The following is a 13,103-nucleotide window of genomic DNA, read 5'->3' as shown; positions in this document are numbered from 1 at the left end:
GAGTACTATGTGGTGTTCTGTGTATTCAACATCGCCAGCAGAGTTGTAAACTTTCCCTTTCCTGATTGGTGAACTGAGATCTGGTTGTGCAAGGCACTCATCCCATTTCTCTTTGAGATAAGCCCTTCCACTTTGGAGAGATTAAGAACAAAAGTGATGAATAAGAGGCCGTTTGTCACGAAATTCAGGCTGGCCGTTGCTGTCAGGCTGGTCCTCCTGTCTTCATATGCATGCCACCAAACCCTTTCCACACAAGATGATCACTTATCTACTCAAGGTGGGCGTGGTAGATTTCAGATTCCAGGAGCTAATTAGGAATGGAGGTGTCAGGGAAGTCTGGGAGGTTCTTAGCAAACTTTCCAATCTTGGTCAGTTAGTCAACAAGGGGACTTTTTCTGACCTGAATCTTCTTTCTGCTTGAACTCTTATTATGCTGTTTGGAATTATGTGTTCATGATGTCCATTAGACGCTGATTTCCTGATAGAATTAATGGAACTGAATTGTAGTGTTTTAGGGGCTCAGATGGACATGTGGTGAATCCAAAAAGGGCTGGGTGTAAATCGTTTGTAAATATCATAACAGGATCTGTAATAAAAGAAGAAAACAGAAAAGGTTAAATCGAGTTTAAAACTATTGTGTCAATCCACTCTTGCCCTCACAGATAAGTTTAAATCAGATAGAAATTGCAAAGTAGAGGCTGATTTTGTATTAAATGCCCTTTGCTCATAAGGATGTTTTTTAAATTAGGCACTGATGGGCGATACTTTCTTCTCCTTGATGCTCTTAGCTGTTTCTGGCTGAAACTAGCGGGCTCTCTTTTTGTTGGTTGCCTGTAACTGCCACGGTGGTGCCTGTCAGGTGATTTTGGCCATTTCTCGTCTTGTGCTCTTTTTGCTTGTCCTACCGTTGGGCTTGAGTACTTGATAAATCATCATCTGTGTCTTGTAGTGAATTTTCAGGATCAGCAGCAGGTTCGTTGGGCAGCAATGATTTGTTTTCAACAGAAAGTCCATGTTGATTTAAGATGCTTTTTTTCCTGCAGGTTTTGTCTCGAGCAAGAGTGCAGTTTTGATTCTTTCAGCGAATCTCTTCAGTTGCTACTATGTAAAGGTTTTGAGGAATGGTTGTGGAAACTGTTCTCATTGCAGTTATGTGCTGAATGCTGGGCGCGGTTCCCTTGCTCCTAAAATCACGAAGGTCAACTCCCTTGGGTAAAGGAAGAGTTCTTAACGTTGTCATTCTTCTTCTTCTACTACTTCTCTTACCATTGTTCTTCTTCTGATTCTTTTACTTTTTCTTCTTCCTCTGGTTCGGATATTCCCACTTCATCCTTACACCATAATGAACAATTTCGTTCAGCTCTTGTAATTTTGTCAATACCTTCTCACTTTTAGCCAAGGGACTGAGCATTTCTTGTTAACAGATGGGGTGGCCTGATATGCTCTATAAGAACTTACTAGCTGGCGAACAACAAGAACAAGTGATCATGGCTGACTCATTAAAACCTTTTCAATATCATTCAACATTTGTTATAAACATGATTACAGTTTGTTTGGCTTACATGCCCATGAACTTTGTTAGAACTCTGACTCTATCACTTTTAATCTTGACCTCCTGTAGGGAACATGTGGAGCTGTGTTCTTTAGTGAGTGGATTACATTGCTTAAACATGATAAAGATGAGTTTATAATCTTTGCTTCTTGCAGCCATTTTCACTGCATGAAATGCTCTGTATAAGGACCCTTCCTTAAGTCGTACACAGTCAGTATATCTATTCGTATAAGACAAATATAAGGATGTGGCAGGATGTATAAGGTCCGTATAATGATCAGTATATTTCAGGGTTGGCCAACTTTAATACCAGGATCTTATTCACTTGTGGCAGGATTCCGTATATGTCAGTACACGCGTCAGTACACACTATGTATACTGGCTAGGAACAGGAGATATACTGAAGTCACGTATACGGATTGTTACAGCCGTGGCAGGATTCCTTCTATGTCAGTTCACATATCAGTATACAGTTCGTATACTGGAAGAAACATGGGGTATACTGAATGGCGGGTAGAAGGAAAATATACCGATTTCGTATATTTATACGGATTATAACATCCGGTTTTTACGCCACCAAAAATTGTTTTCAGTTTTTATCTGCTAAGGTTTGAAGGTATCTTAGGTTTGAAAAGGTTTCAAACAAAACTTAATGTCCATTCCCAAATGTTTGCCCTAAACAAGTAAACACACTGAATTCTACTTCAAAATATGTTTATTATAAACTCTTTGTTGTGCATCACTTTCAACTGATTTAGTTACAAATACCAAGCTACACATGAATATACACATGGTGCATCTTTTTTTTAATTCTAGCAGAAATTGATCCCTTATATACCGTAAACACCCGCGGATAAGCCGCACCCGCAGATAAGCCGCTTAACAACTCAAATGTTGGAAAAAAAGTTTTTTGAAAGTGAATCAAAGAAAATCCAAAGTCGAGTCAAAATCCAAAGTTGAGTCTTCAGGAAGTCTTCTTCATCGAACGTAAACTCAATGAACATTGTAACAGAAAATACTTCAGTCTTACCCACAATTTGAGCTCTTTAATATAATGAAAACCAACTTTGACATATTATGGGTGATCTTTTTCTGGCATTTGTTGACAGGTATTTCTTCATTCAACGCAGTTTTTCCATAGATTTCTGTGTCACAACAACAACAAGAACTTGCGTTTGCCGAACGTTCGTAGCTTAGTAACCAGGCATTTGATTGGACGCGAAATATGGGACTAGGGCGAGAACAAACAAGCAAAACAAGATGGCGATGGAGGTGTTCGGGTTTCGTGGCTATCATATCGACAAATTAAGAGATTTGGGAGACATCTATTGGAGATAAACTCGTTGCATGAAGAGAGTTTCGTAATCAGTTCGACAAATTTTCCATCAAAGTGCAAAATGAGAAAGAAACAATTGGCCATCTTACTCGTGAATACTCGTGGTATTTTCTCGCTCGTAAAGTATCAATATTACTGTTAAAGTTATAGGCCATTGTCGACACTGCAAACAGTATAGGAGCTGTCAAACTTGCAAAAGCAATGACCGGTACTCTCTTGTAGTTTTATGTTATATTAATTTACATAATTTTCCATAAATTAGCGAGAACGTAAAGCAAAACAAATGTTCCCGCAGATAAGCCACACCCTCGATTTTGAACGAAGATTTTTGGAAAAAAGGTGCGGCTTATCTGCGGGTTTTTACGGTATTAACAGTCAATCAATGCCATTGCTCTTTTCCTGGACAAGGACTGCACCAGCATGCCTATAAAAAAGAAAGAAAAAGGAGTTTAATTAAAAACTGGACTGCATTTGTTAAGTAAAATATGAAATACAGATTAAACCCAGGAGATAATCTATCTAGTGTGGCATCCAAGTAAATAGTTGGTGACACTGACTGATATTGTAACAACCTCACTGAGTGAAACTTACTTGCACATGGTTTTTTTTTTAGAGTACTGAAGCTCATAAAATTCATGCTTCTAGCTATTTACAGTACTCTGTTTACTCACTCTCTCTGGGCTCATTTATGGATTAATATGTGCTTTAACTGTGAGAGGCATGGTGGCGTAATGGTACATATGCGCGCTTGACTCCAAATCGAATGGCCCGGGTTCAAGGCCTGGCCTGGTCAGGGCGCTGTGTTGTGTTCTTGGGCAAGACACTTTACATCCAGGGAGAGTAGCAATACTCCTAGTCCCTTAAGCCTGGTTTTCACTTACGACGCAAGCAGGCCACGATGCCTTCCAATGACTGATCAACATACAGTGTAACTTCATGCAGCTCTGTATTAAAGGTAATAGGAGAGGTGTTTGTAGGCCGATACCATAAAATTCAGCGTATAATTATTATAAGCCTTTGGCTTATACAAATTGTAAGTGTTTTGGTTCGTAGCGAATAATAATCGAAAATCGATTAAAATCAATACAAATACATGCAAGAGGACTTGAATTGTGTGTATTGATTTTCATCAATTATCGGAGCCAATCACTATTTATCAGTTGATTTTTCTCCATTATATTGATTATATTGATTGGTTTCCGATGATCGATTTTCATCGATTGTACATGTCGGGTGTATAACCCTGGGAGGGCTTATATCTGTGGGGACTCATAAATCCAGCACACACAATGAGCTACAGCAGTGTTGATCCAAATACATTGTACATTTAGAATTAAGCTTAAGAGCAGTTTTCAACTGAGTGTAGTAGAACCAAAACAAAGTAATTACTCTGGCCAATCACAATAGGACACAGACAATCCAGACAGCCAAATCAAAACTCGAAGCAAATACATGTCGCAGGCACGAAGCAAAATGTGCTTGAGCAAGTCACAATTGGTTTTACTTCTGTTTGGCTACGAAAATGGCGCCAAATTGTGACCTTGCACGGGAAAACGTACTTTAACGATAATTCGTTAAACGGGCAAAAATTAATGTCTAACGAACGAGTAACTAACGACTTTTCCTAACGCTCTAACGACTTTTCTAACGAGTTGAACGCTCAAGCAAAAATATCTAACGATTTGCGAGAACATTCTAACGAAGTGCCTAACGACTTTTTAAAACGACTCTAACGAGCGAACTAACGAATTGGCTAAACAACATAAACAACTAAAACGTTCAAACTATCGACTGGTTTACTAAACTAAGACGTTTGATCATCCACCTTGTGAACTTATTTTAAAAGATGAAAATTTTTGCCAAGTAAATAAAAGCTTTAAATCATAACTCATTTCGCGCCGACATCGAGAAGGCATTACGACCGAAACATGTGCTTTGAGCAAAAAATTGGACGAGAAATGATACACAGCTAGTTTAAGAACTAGTCTAGCTTATTAGAAGGACGCCAAAACATTTCCAAATGATAAAATCTTTATTACTTACCGAAAGTTCCAAGTTCATAATGGTATAAAACAGTGCGTTCGCAAAACATTCACGGAAAGATCTCGCTGACATCGAAAGCAGAATTCGCTGCAGATGTAAAATAACTGTCGCATATTTTCGACTCTTCGACCACATCAGATTAAAGACGAGCATTGCGAGGAAGTTTCTTAAGTGTTTTCCTTCTTAACTTTAAGAAGAAACCGAGTTGGAGTTAGCTCGGTCCCGCCGAATCACAAACATAACCTGCGATCAGGCGATCTTCGGACAAAACATGATGCACGTGTGTAATGTCACGCGTACGACTTGTTTGTGTTATGACGCTTTAGGACGCAAATATTAAACCTTAAAGTTCAATCTGTCATTTAGTTTTCTTTAGAAAAACACAGTTACCCTAGATGTGTATGAAAGAATCTAAATCGGATACTTGCGTGCGGCGTTGTGTTACATTTACATTTACGATGGAGTTTATTCGAAAGGTTTCAAATTACTTTTGACATATGCAAATTTTGCCAACTTTTAGACTCTTGGCTGCGCCGCTTTAAAAAAGCAAAATTTGTATAACTCCTCTAAAGCTGTAATTATAATTGACGCCATTATCTGTGTTATAAATGAAGACAAGTTTCATTCAAGAAAAATTTAGGTTTTAAGAATTTTATGCCAAATTCACAAAAAAAATAAAACAAGCTCATTTCAAGATAGACGCGATGGCGCGACAAAAGTCTGTCTTTCAATTTAATATTCACGGATGGCTTTACGGCTCCGATGTTTTTCATGTGGAATGTTTCGTTTGCCGACTACAGAATTTTCACAAGTCAAAGTTAAGAACCGGTTTTATTTACGGAAACTCTTGTCTGAATTCCCGACGTTTCGGCAACGCTGCCTTCTTCATGGGGACAAAATTATTTCTTGTTTGCTTGCTTGCCTTCGTGTTCGCATTTCTCCTAAACACAAGTCGAAGACACTGATTCGTTTGAGGTGCGTTTATAAAACAATTGGACTAACATAACGATTTAAACGATAACAGAGCAATAATCTAACAAGTATTACTTCCTTTAGCGTTCAAAACTACTTGGAAGGTATTTCTAAATGATTTTTCCAAAGTTTCAAACGACTTGAACGGAGATTCTAACGATTTTTACTAACGATATGAACGACTTTTCTTGATACATCTAACGACGTGCATGATCTTTTTTAACGATTTTTCTAACGCTTCTAACGACAAAGAAAATTTTTCTAACGACCATTCTAACGCTTCTAACGATTTTCTTAGTCGCTCTAACGGTAATCTAACGACTAACAAACGATTTAAGTCGTTTAACGAAAAATCGTTAAAGTACGTTTTCCCGTGCAAGGTGACAATTTTTTAAACCAATCACTAAGCGTAGTGATGCAAAACGAAAGCAAAAGCAAATTACTTTTGGCAGTCAAGTGAAAACCTTTCTAAATCAAATTCATTTGAATTACATTGATCATAAGTCAAATTCATTTCAATATTTGGAACAATATTATTGAGCATGTGATCGAGACTCTGGGGAACCTACTGTATATTTGGTGTATTTTTTTGTGTCTACAGGTAAATGAGCTTATAACGGGGGGGGGGGGGGGGGTTGCTTATAAGCAGAATTTTATAGTATTGGTCTCCAACAGGAGCTGCAAAAGATAAGCCATGTACTTAAGAACTTATTGCAAAGCCTGGGTCGGTCAATGAAAATCATGACATGTATTACTGTATACATGTATATACATGTACACAGCTGGCATTGAGTGAGAGTGTCTTTCATGGCTTGCATAAATTGTACTTACATTCAAATTTTGTTCTTGTTGAACTCCACTCAGCTGTGTAAAATCTGCAGATTTAAATGGCAAAATAATAGTTGTATTTACAGGTACAGTATTATAAATGGATTGTAATGCTCCCGTTTGTTATGTAATGCTTATATTACAGTGTAAGTAAATGGAACTTGAGACTTAATTTTCAGGCAAGTCACTTGGTTGAGTTTTTTTCTACAATAACTTATCTAGCACATGTAATTATTACATGTGCTAGAAAAGTACAGATCATTACTAAAATAATCTGACCACCAGGTTCAATAATTTTGTGAAAATACAGTATGTTGCCAGTTGAACTGGATACAAAGTTTTTTAGTGATTCTACTTTCCAGCCAAAAGCTTGGTAAGAGAAGAAAGGGAGACAAGGGAGGCAACTTGTCATCAGTTTTTTAAATTTCCACCTTTTTCTGCAGGTGTTGGGTCAACATATTACCGGTATTTTTTCGCTTATAAGACTCTCGAATATGAGCCCCCCGTTTATAAGCCCTCCAACTAAAATTCCTGTAATTCTTATGAGCCATTTTGGCTAGTGAAAGCCCAAAACATACTAGCCAAAAACAATTCTACTAGCCTGTGGCTAATTGGCTACTGCTATTCTCAAGCCCTGCCTTCTTCTCTTAAAAGGAGTCTTTGGCAGCTAAATGTATTTTTATTATTTCTTTTAGAAATGGAATGAAATGGTAATTTTTGAAGCAGTATTTTGCAGAATGGTTCTTACTTGATTCACAGGGACCTCAAAAATGCAGAAGATAGAGACAATGAAAACTGTTGAGACTAGATTATTACGTGTTCATATAAACACTTCCACTGCCTTTTATGAGGCTGGAAAGACAACTACAATAACTCAGAAGTCAAATGCATGCTGCCTTTGTTGACCTAGGTTTGTGTGACAGAATACCGAGTAATGAGATTCCTGACGGGAAAGTAACAGTCATTTCTAATTTTAGCATGAAGATATCCTTCTGCAGGTCTCCTACGATATCTACAGTTGTAGCTGCATAGAATAGAACAGTTTGTGCTAGAAAATCAGAAAAATTAGAAATGAATGTTAATTTCCCATCAGGCGTCACATTTTGCTGTCATGCAATCCTGGGTCAACAAAGGCAGCATGCATTCAACTTCTTCCAGTTGTTGTTGCCTTTCCAGCCTCATAATAACTGTATCTCAGTAAGTTTATCTCAGGTACATGTATATGTATATCTGCATCGAACTTGAAACCAAATAAATTATATTTAAGCATTACATAATGAAACAAAGCAAGGCCGGCATGCCAGTGGCTGAAAACTACAGAGAAAAATAATTGCCATACGTACAGTAAAGTGCTAATATCTAATGTGTACTCATAATTCCATAGTCTTAACAGCTTTCATGGTCTCTGTCTTTTGTGCTAAAAGGGTTTGGTTTGCAGTTTTGCAAAGTACCATTTCACAAAGTACATGTACTATTTCATTTTGTTTCGTTTCTCAAAGAACTGTGAGTTACCTTTGGCAAGAAAATTAACTGTACTCACCAAAAGGAACTTCTAATAGAGCAAAAAATTCTCAAGTGATTGAGTTGCCTTAATGCCCGGCATATCACATCGAACGTTCGGTTTTCGAACTCAATCGAACATAATCAAACGATTAAATTCAATTTTGTTCGGTCATCGAACGAAATCAAACTCACAAAAAATAAATGCAAATCGAACCAAATCGAACGTTCGATAAAGTCTGATGACGTTCGATTTAGTTTGGTCGTCGAACGACACCAAAACGAGCGGCTTACGTCGTATGACGATATGATCTGAATCGAGCGAATGTTCAGTTTTCCTTCATTTGATGATCACGGGGATAAATGCCCGGGTAAATGCGTCAATCGATCCAGCCATCTAAAGTTATATTTCCTTAATTTCCATACTTTTTATGTCAAAATGGAGAAATAATTTTGTGACTAACAACAATAAAATTACGGTTAAAACATGTCACATACGGCACGCACCTTCATCCCCATGTTCAATGCTATATTGTTTAATCATATAAAGTTTTAATTCGCAAAATGTTATTCTAAAATACGGTTTTCACTTGATACAATACGCCGATATGCCGGGGGTTGTATTTGAGTATTTATAATTAGATCCCTCATACAATTTTATAAATGGCTTACTACGTATTCCCGGGTGTATTAGAATGCTTGAATATTATGTTTTGTTTCTTTAGGATAAAAAAAAAAATACAAAGACAGGGATCCATATTCCCAGTCGTCCGGTCGTCCGAGACGATTAAAAAATCGTATGGACGACCAAAAGATTACATAAACTCGTCCCCTCGACGACTTTAGTTTGACTTAATAAAAAAAATCAATTATTAAGTTTTCTTATGAGTTACTTGCGTTCTGACCACTTGTCATCCATTCATAACTTTTTGAAAACAGAAAATAATTTGCAACTTTCTGTCGCGATAAAATCATAATTTTGGCCGCCATCTTGGCTGATGCGGTATTTTCCATCAATGAAATCATTGCAGGCTATATTTTCAAGCTCTCAACCGCTGATATTTTGTACTGCAGCTGCATCCGCGAAAACACGAGGCGATCGCATCAGCTGATGTTTTGATCAAAATTTGCCGTTATCTTGGTCTGGCACCGACAGAAAAGAAAAAAAAAGAAAAGAAAGAAAAAAGAAAAAAAAAAGCAATGTTAACACTTCAGAAAAACAAACCAAATATGAATAAGAAGAGCAAAAGCATTCTTTTCTTCCGTGGTTGCAGTCGAAGAGGCCCTGGCTTTCATTTGTGCCCGCATCATACGCTTCCACCAACATCACAAGCCGCTTGGAGGCATGATGTTTTGTGAAATTTGTAAACCGGCAGCCAAGGTAGACAAGTAAAAAGTCTCATTAACAAATACTTGTGAATCAAACTTTATTATAACAGATTCGTTGTCTTGTAGATTTCATGTATACACAGTGTTACATACATGTGATAATAACAAAAAAGTCAACTCTTCATTTACTTGTTGTACGGTCGCCATTCTTCACTTTTGAACGGGCAAGTAAAATTTTGCCAGGGCAAGTATGTCATCTTGCATACTTGCCCGGCTGACGACTTGGAGAAAAAACGAATATGGATCCCTGAAAGATTATACGATACCGTGTCCAGTCACTTATTCCAAAACCATTTAAGGAATAATCATTAACTTTTTACTCGCTCATTTGGTTCCAATTTCGTTATTTTAAATTTTTTTTTTTTTTTTTTTTTTTTTTTTTTTTTTTTTTTTTTTCCCTTTTTCTTTTTTTTTCTTTTTTACAAAATTAAAATAAATTAAAAAAAAAAATTTATTTTAAATTTTTGCTACAAGTTCGATTTCCGAACTTAATCGAGCTTAATCGAACGCTTAATTCGATTTTGTTCGATTTGGTTCGGAAATCGAACTCACAAAAAAATGGTTGTCCGATTTCGTTCGATGACCGAACAAAATCGAATTTAATCGTTTGATTAGATTCGATTTCGTTCGATTGAGTTCGATGAAAAATTTGTTTGATTTTGTTCGGTATGATACGCCGGGCTTAATGCCAAGCCTTGAGTTCAAACAATAAAATACACCACAGAAACAGGGCGTTGCCTGCCTGTGGTAAAAGTGTGTTGCATGTTGCAGTCAATGTGAAAGTGCCCCTTGTAGACCCTACATTTGCAAATAGATATTTCTTGTCACAAGTTGTTATAACACCACAAAACCTTTTGGGACACATGCATATACATGTACATGTAAATACAGGCTTTTCAAAGTACTTGCACAAACTACATTGTAAGAGCTTATTTTTCATTTCTACACTGTATCTATTTTGCTGACCTAAAATTTAAACGAATTATAAATGTAACTTTTCATTTCCAACCATAACCTTTTGTTTGGGTTATGAACCAGCAAAATCTAATGACATGAAGCTTTGTAGATGTAAGCTTACAGTCATGTAAGCTTTAACTATGAAAGATTTCACCTTACCTGTAGATGTAGAAAGTTTTCTTAAGAATCCTTTAGAGTTGATATATGTTCCATAAACGAGAACTTCCCATAGCTTGGCGTCTTAGAACGAAGATCGATCCTTGTTTTGTAGCACGAAGCCGTTGACAAATATTTGTTCCAGCAAGTTGCTGGAATCCTCGATGGACGCATTGGAATCGCTCAATCTTGTTTCCTTCATCGATGTTTCATCAAATTCCACTTCTAACCGTTTACCGAAAGTGTATTTTAGACTTTAGTGGCCTCAAATACTAACAAAACGAACTTAAACACTGCAACTACAACGAATCTTCTTCACACCTTTCAAAAAATGGCGGTAAGTCGGCACATCTAAGGATTTCAGCGCTGGTTTCAGCATCATTCAGTAAGGTGCTTCATGTATGGTACATATTTGATACTCTCAGAAGCAACACCGCTGACATCCATAGTCGATGAGCCTTCCTCTGGATAAGTTCCGTTTGAAGTTCCGTACTGAGGAATGTTTTATGTTTTGATAAATTTCACATAAAGTTATATTTGTTCATGTTTTTCTACAAAAGAATTCTCCATCATACTCGAGATGTGCCAAATCATTTAAATTCCCGAACGACTTTGCACAGATTGAGTATTCCGCCGTATTCGATACGAATATTCCACGTAAATTGTGTGAGCCATTGAATACTCTATCCCAAAGTTGGATAAGCAACATTAATTTAAGCGGATTTTTAACACTATAAATCCTGATGCTGTGATATAACTATGGATATAAGGTGTCATTACACTCAGTATACCGTTATCTCCACACAACAGTATACATTAGTATATGGAAATGAACGGTATACTGTTCATTATACAGACCGTATACCGTAACGCCCGTATACATCAGTATACCTTTCCGTACACATTATGTATACGGATTCATTATACCTCCTTATACAGGTCATTTCATGCAGTGTTTCCTTCTGAGCCACTCTTTGCTCTCAGCTGCTGGGTATACAACTTGCACCAGGGCCACCAGGACTTTCAGTCTGTTCCTGGACATGATTGACACTAAAAAATATATACAAGAAGAATAACTTATAATATGCTAAAAATAAATAAATAAACAATTAAAATTATTCCAGATGTTCTAAAGCTCTCTTAAAAATAATGTTTCTAGTGTCTTTACAAAATTTAGTATAGTCTTGGCAGCACCTCATGCTGCTGAGCAACCTGTTAAATAAACTTGCAGTTTGGTCCTGCAGAGTATTATTAATTAAGGATCTCTAACCGAATGCTGTTACTAGATCTTAAGCATCTTTCGTGTTGAAATACATTAAGTTTAAGGTGACATGGCCAATATGGGTTGTGAGGGGCTTTGTGAGTTACCTTGAGTAGGTTCCATTTGCGTTGTTCCTTCACGGGAAGCCATTTGAGTTTCATAAAGATGTCTTCCGATGACGAAATCTACCAAGCACAAAACTAGCTGTAGCCTTTTGTACTCTCTGGAGGCATTTCATTAAATAATCGGGGATGTAGATCACGTCACTGAAAAATGCTAGCGATTTGTTGATGTTTTCTTCCTCTTGCATTCGTGTGCCTTGTGAGCCGCTCTTTGCTCTCAGCTGCTGCATATACAACGTGTACCAGAGCTTTCAGTCTGTTCCTGGATATGATTGCTCTTGCCGAGAGACCATGGTAGGGGGTTTCGACACTGCAATACTTCTCTACGTCTGCACCCACTTTGACGAGACCAAAGTAAATAAGTAAAGCAGTCAGCTGCTTGAACTCATCTTGTGTACCATCTTGCCTTCTTCTGTTAGTTTAAGCATAAAACTGATGGTTACCCTCAAAGATGTGCTTGTTTGCATAACCATTAGTATGAGTACAAGTACTATTGGTCATGTCTATTGAAAAAAGGTGAAAAAAGGATGCTCTTCGTTCATTGGAAGACGTTGACCAAAGTGAAAACCAACTGGGCACACTGGGGTGAATGGAGGAAGAGGATTGCAAACATCTGGGTCTCTATAGGACGTGGAGGACACCATGAACACCACGAATGTCACGACCACCACGACTGTTACGAGCAACATGAACACTGTGTGCAATCCAGCACAACATAGATATGCTGAAAAATAAAATTAATGTTTAATAAATATAGTTTTCCTTGCCTGCCACTAGGAGGGGGTGGAACCGGCAGGAGCAGAAGGACCAGTGGTGTCAGGAACTGGACAAACAAAAATACCATATAAATTGTCACTAAACATAAAAAATAATATGCTGCAATGTTTTTGAAATGAAAGTTGGTCTTTTACATATGCAAGTATATACAATTTATGTTTAAAATCTGTGCCAATCGAAAAAATATTTTACTCTACAGGAACATCTTTC

The 13,103-nt window shown here is 37.3% G+C and overlaps 1 long non-coding RNA gene across 2 annotated transcripts; it reads right to left on the bottom strand.

The window, feature by feature from the left end:
• Window positions 1–1,980: 1,980 nt before the first annotated feature.
• LOC144652689 (uncharacterized) lies at window positions 1,981–11,116 on the bottom strand. 2 transcript variants are annotated; one of them, XR_013570601.1, is made up of 4 exons: window positions 10,737–11,116; window positions 6,735–6,778; window positions 3,253–3,312; window positions 1,981–2,381 (listed from the first exon to the last, which is right to left on the bottom strand). It is a non-coding gene; the product is annotated as an uncharacterized LOC144652689 (long non-coding RNA). The 2 variants fall into 2 exon arrangements; XR_013570600.1 differs by lacking the exon at window positions 6,735–6,778.
• Between the last annotated feature and the right edge of the window lie 1,987 nt (window positions 11,117–13,103).

Source organism: Oculina patagonica, chromosome 4 (genome assembly GCF_052425735.1).
Source record: "Oculina patagonica isolate OP01 chromosome 4, crgOcupat, whole genome shotgun sequence".
NCBI lineage: Eukaryota > Metazoa > Cnidaria > Anthozoa > Scleractinia > Oculinidae > Oculina > Oculina patagonica.
This window is presented reverse-complemented; position numbering and strand designations above follow the sequence as displayed.